Below are 6,384 nucleotides of genomic sequence, written 5' to 3'. Positions count from 1 at the left end.
ATAGCACATGTCTGCTTTCCATTGTGCAATATACACTGATCTTATTCTTAAATCATACATATTTAGACTACACAACTGTCACCACTTCCGTCAAAAAATAATGTTAGAAATAACAATAATAATAATAATAATAATACATTTTATTTAAAAAACGCCTTTCAGGACACCCAAGGTCACTTCACAGATCAAACAAATAGAAGGAAAAAATATATATCAAAAAAAGAGAAAATTATATATATATATATATATATATATATATATATAGTCCATTTAGCCTTTAGAAATGTGCATAGACAAATGCACTTGATATTATCCGCATGCATCTCAATATGTGACTGTCATTATACCTCTGTTATTATTAATAACGATAGCCTAGGGTGCTAATTGCAGCACAACGACTACTGGAAAAAGAAGTGCAAAAATACCATTTGTTGACAAAAAACACATCTTTCATCATTAAATTGATGTTTCATTTTACAGTTATGTGCAGAATAATAGCAGTGTGTTTTAAAAAAATGAATGAAGCTCAAAATCCTTAGAATAGCTGTTAATTCCATAATATCAATGCATTGGGAAAACTGCACATTCAATTTCAAATCAAAACATGACCAAAATTGATCAAGTTTGTGTTATACCTTTACAGAAAGTGAAGAAAAAGGGATGTTAGGCTGTTCAAAAAAATAGCAGCAAATAGCATTTTTCTTTACAAACTCAAACATTTACTGTATAAACTGAAAAAATTCTCAAGATTTTGCTTTACTTGAATCACTGCACTAATATCTAGTTGCATTACCATTATTTCTGAGAATTGCTTCATATCTGTGTTGCATGGAGTCGACCAACAACTGGCATCTGTGAACAGGTATTTCACCCAAGGACGATTGAACTACATTCCACAATTCCTCTGCATTTCTGGGTTTTGCCTCAGAAACAGCATTTTTGATGTCACCCCTGTGTATGAAATGTGCTATATAAATAAACTTGACTTGACTTGACTTGACCCCACAAGTTTTCTATAGGATTGAAGTCTGGGGATCGGGCTGGCCACTCCATAACGTCAATTTTTTTAGTGTGGAACCCAGGCTTGGAATTTCACCATTCTGGGGGCAAGGCCACTTGGCCTTCAGTTGGGCATATTTGGTGGGGGGCACAAAGGCCACATGTCAGGGCACCAAGGCCAAAGTTAACTATTAGTAGTAGGCTATAAAAATGATCAAGTTGTATTTAGCCTATTCACTGCAGTAGACCTGCATCACTTATGAAACATTACAAAAACATGAAATGAAAACATGACATATTACATAGAACTGTAAATCATCTGACTATATCTAATATTTACAGATATCTAGGCTATATGTAACATTTATTTTATATTTGGCCTGTTATGAAATCATGTATTGAACAATTTAAGCACAGCTCAGCTTTAAGAAACTCAAATAGCCTAGATGCATGCTTAGCATTTTGTGATCATTAAGGCTAGTTTTACAAACTCTTAGTCAGCTGTCATCTGATTTACCAATATATAGGCGATATTTGTAACATTTATTTTGTATTTGCCCCGTTATGAAATCATGTGGAACAATTTAAACACATTGTAAAACTTAAAGCCCAAATTTGGAGACATCCATGTATGTCGAACTTTACTGCAAATTCAAAACTGGATTACTCTGGAACGGCTAACTGTACAGGGGACTGCTTTACACCCTTGTGTTCGGTAGGTCTCCTGTTTATTCTGATATATGGGTTGTCATGTGTTAAAAGAAGGGTTCGTAATGTATTACACCGAGATGAATGGGTATGGAGATCATGGGACGCAAAACCTTCAGTAGAATGTATGATTAAATTGAATTATATTATTTACTTTTCTCGCGAACCGTTCAACACAGCAATTATCGGCTAACATCGTTTAAAAGCTGAGAAAAAGCTCTTTCATGTGATACGTGTGATGTCTGTGTGATGAATAGGCTACTTCGCGAGTAGTTCAACCGAGAATGGGTGAATTTGGACGCACTTTCTTTCTTGCGCTGCCACTTTCTCCACTGCGTAAATGACTAAATTAATTTGCGCTGTGAATGCTAAGATTATTTTGACAGGCCACAGGCTAAATAAAAATCGCTATTAGTAGGACGCAAAGCAGAATATTGAAAGAAGGGGGCACCAAGGCCACCGTGGCCTGTAAACCTCTGATTTTCAAAGGGGCCTCACGGCCAACGCAAGGGGCTACGACGGCCATGGCCGTCGTGGCCGCCGTGAAATTCCTACCCTGGTGGAACCAATACTTTGCTCGCTTACTGGTGTTTTGGGTTATTGTCTTGTTGAAACACCTATTTCAAAGGCACAGTTTGTCCAACGACCCACATGCACTGAATTCAAGCCACAGTAGACTGAAGACAGTAAAGCATGGTAGTGCACAATTCATGTTATGGGGATGTTTCTCATACTGTGGTGTTGGACCTACTTATCGCACACCAGAGATCATGGATCAGTTTCAATACATCAAAAATATTTGAAGAGGTCATGTTGTCTTATGCTGAAGAGGAAATGCCTTTGAAATGGGTGTTTCAACAAGACACGAGATAGTCAGAAAAAGAAGGCACGAGATATCGCATTCAGATCAGGTGATGCTCAAGCCTATAGCTCATCCAGGGCTAACCTGAAAAGGGGCATCAAAAAGGCCAAGCACAACTAAGCTAAGGATTGAGGATCACTTCAAGAACAACTCGGACCCATGTATTAATATATATACTCTTTTGATCCTGTGAGGGAAATTTGGTCTCTGCATTTATCCCAATCCGTGAATTAGTGAAACACACTCAGCACACAATGAACACACAGTGAGGTGAAGCACACACTAATCCCGGCGCAGTGAGCTGCCTACAACAACAGCGGCACTCGGGGAGTAGTGAGGGGTTAGGTGCGTTGCTCAAGGGCACTTCAGCCGTGCCTACAGGTCGGGGTTTAAACCAGCAACCCTCCGGTTACAAGTCCGAAGCGCTAACCAGTAGGCCACGGCTGCCCTATAATGTAGCAAGGCATCCAGGCCATCACAGATTACAAAACTACTAACTCCATGCCCCCTGTCACCAACACCTCCTTGCCTGATGAGCTGAACCACTTCTATGGCCGCTTTGATAGGGACAACAAGGAGGTGGCCATCAAGGCTGTGGTCTCTGCAGATCACCAGTGTCACGAGCAAGTCTATAGAGTGTCCCAGTGACGCCACTTCCGTTTGCCTCCATGGGATCTATCTTTCAAAAATTTTGAACGCCAGTCTATGGCGAAAAAGAAATTATTTTCTGGTCCCGGTTGACTTGTGCCTTGAATTACCCATATGATGTTTGTCAATTTTAAAGACAATATTTCATGTAAAGACATTTGCAGTTTGTTTCGTAACTATTGAATTACAACATTGTGAAAGATTGTAATTCCAACGACTACAAACCCATCAGTCGCGCTAGTAACGTTAGCTCATTCACAGCCACACTAGATTGTACAAGCATACCAGCAACAGGTCTTAATTGGGCTTTCCTTGCCGATGAAAATACCATGAGTCAGAGGAATAAACACATCAGGTAAGTTGTATTCGTCCATAGACTGTACATTAGATACTGTTAAGTGACATAGCAGGCAGCAAGATGCAACCGTTAACTAGCACAGCAGCTAATGTTATCGTTTCATTACGTTGGTGACGTACATCGCTCGAGACGAGAGAGAGTAGTCCACTGAGCGGATTCGCACAAAACCAACATAACTTTTGAAGTCTATCGAACAACAGTACTTTCTTGACATGAAAAATTATCTTTTAAATTCACACACATCATATGTGAAATTCGTGGCACAATTCAAACTGGACCAAAAAAATAATTGTTATCTCTCCATTAACTCCTGTTCATATTTTTTTGAAAGATAGGTCCCATGGACCGGAAGTAAAACGGAAGTCACTGGGACAGGACACTCTATTATGAACCCAGATGCAGACACAGAGACAGGAATTGCGTTTCGGTATCTTTAATAACAGGCCCAACACACACAGTCAGTTGTCTTGTAGACCAGAGTTTGTGAAATCAGCAACAGTCTACTCACAAAGTAAATGTAGCCTCGCTACTCACAAAAAGGTAACACAAAAAGTTCCAGTGAAAGTCTGTGTAATCCTCCAGGCAGGGGCGTCATGCAAGCCAAAATTCTTGGGGGGATCAATCAGGATTTTTCTTTTTTTTTTGGGGGGGGGTGAGTTGCTAGGAAAAGGGCTGCTGATCGGTCTTCAACTATTTTGGTAGCCTACGATTTATTACACATCCAGAAGAATACATTTGAGTCGTTACAGGCTCTGGCTTATTATGGAGCATAATTAAAAGTTCAAAGTTATGATTAAAAAAAAAATATCAGGGAGGAAAAATCAGAGGGGGCACGTGCCCCCTTAATTTCAATGGGCATGACGGCACTGCCTCCAGGTCAGAAAGTCCACAAAACGTCAGGCAGGATCAAATCCAAAGACAGTCCAGAGATCAGCAGGAGAACTTAACAATACAATTGCAGCAATCCGTGAAAATCAGCCTTCAGTGGATATGGCAAGCGTGATAACTTGGCAACCTAGAAGTCGAGTGAACCTGTTTAAATGCAGCAGTCAATCAGGCAACCAGGGACAGGTGAGCAAGGGGAATATATAGAACGGATTACAGGGCAGGGCATAGGACAAACGAAGGCAGACAGAGCAAAGCAGCCAAGATCAAAACACGGATCACGACCGAGAGGGGCCAGGCTGAATCGTGACAACCAGACCCTCACACTCTCCACCACCAATGTGTGTGCGGCACTGAGCAGGACTAACGCACGTAGGGCTGCTGGTCCTGATGGTATCCCTGGACGCGTACTCAGGGCCTGTGCTGTGCAGCTGAATGAGGTTTGGACTAACATAATTAGGCACCTGTCTCCGCACGCTTCAAAACCACCTCCATCATGCCGGTGCCAAAACACTCCACTGCAACAAGCCTTAATGACTTCCGTCCAGTTGCACTCACCCCCATCATTAAGTGTTTTGAGAGGCTAGTCCTGGCCCATCTCAAGATCTGCTTACTACCCTCACTGGACCCCTTTCCTATTCGCCTACCATCAGAACAGGAGCACAGACACAGAGGATACTGTCTCTACGGCACTTCACTCTGCCCTGTCCCACCTTGACAATAGCAACACCTATGTGAGGATGCTGTTCATTGACTTTAGTTCAGCATTCAATATCATGATCCCCTCCAAACTGATCACCAAACTCAGTGAACTGGGCATCAATACCTCCCTCTGTAACTGGATTTTGGACTTCCTAACCAACAGACCTCAGTCTGTTAGGTTAGATAATCACACCTCCTCAACCATCACCCTGAAAACCAGCGTACCACAGGGATGTGTGCTGAGCCCTCTCTTCTACTCCCTTTAAACCCACGACTGTACACCTGTACATGGGTCTAACACCATTGTCAAGTTTGCAGATGACACTATGGTGATTGGTCTCATCAGCAACAACGATGAGACGGCCTACAGGGAGGAGGTCCAGCACCTAATATTGTGGTGCACTGACAACAACCTGGCTCTCAACACCAAGAAGACCAAAGAGCTCATTGTGGACTTTAGGAAGTCTAAAGCTAGCACACACACACACCCATTCTGATCAACGGGACTGAAGTGGAGCTTGTCACCAGCTTCAAGTTTCTAGGTGTCCACATCTCTGAGGACCTCATCAACAACTCTACCCTGATCAAGAAGGCTCACCAGCGTCTCTTCTTTCTGAGGAGACTAAAGAGAGTCCTCCTCAGATCCTGGTGAACTTCTACCGCTGCACCATTGAAAGCATCCTCACCAACTGTGTCACAGTTTGGTATGGCAACTGCTCTGCCTATGACCAAAAACAGCACTGCAGAGGGTGGTGAAAACTTCCCAACGCATCATCGGTTCCTCACTCCCCTTCATTGAGGCCATCCAGGGCAAGCGATGCTTGCGTAAGACGCACAGCATCATCAAAGACTGTTCTCACCCCAACCAGACTGTTCAACCCACTCCTCTCCGGGAGGTGTTACAGGTCTCTCTGCACCCGAACCAGCAGGTTCAGAGGAAGCTTCTTTCCTGCGGCTGTCACCCTACTGAACTCTAGCTTTGCATCCCGGTAACCCGCCCCTGCCCGATGTCTCCTTGCTTATGCCTGTTGAGGTGTTCACGACCATAGCAACCTTGACAGGGACAACAAGGAGGCGGACATCCCCAGACCCGGACAATTGCACTACCCTATCCCACCCATAGTGTTCTATTTATTTACAAATGTACATACTGTAATTACACTTACACTTCTACATAGCCATATTTATTCTGCTCTTATAAGGTAACTGCTAATACACTGCA

This window comes from Alosa alosa, chromosome 24, assembly GCF_017589495.1.
Source record: "Alosa alosa isolate M-15738 ecotype Scorff River chromosome 24, AALO_Geno_1.1, whole genome shotgun sequence".
NCBI lineage: Eukaryota > Metazoa > Chordata > Actinopteri > Clupeiformes > Clupeidae > Alosa > Alosa alosa.
Note: the sequence above shows the minus strand (reverse complement) of the source record.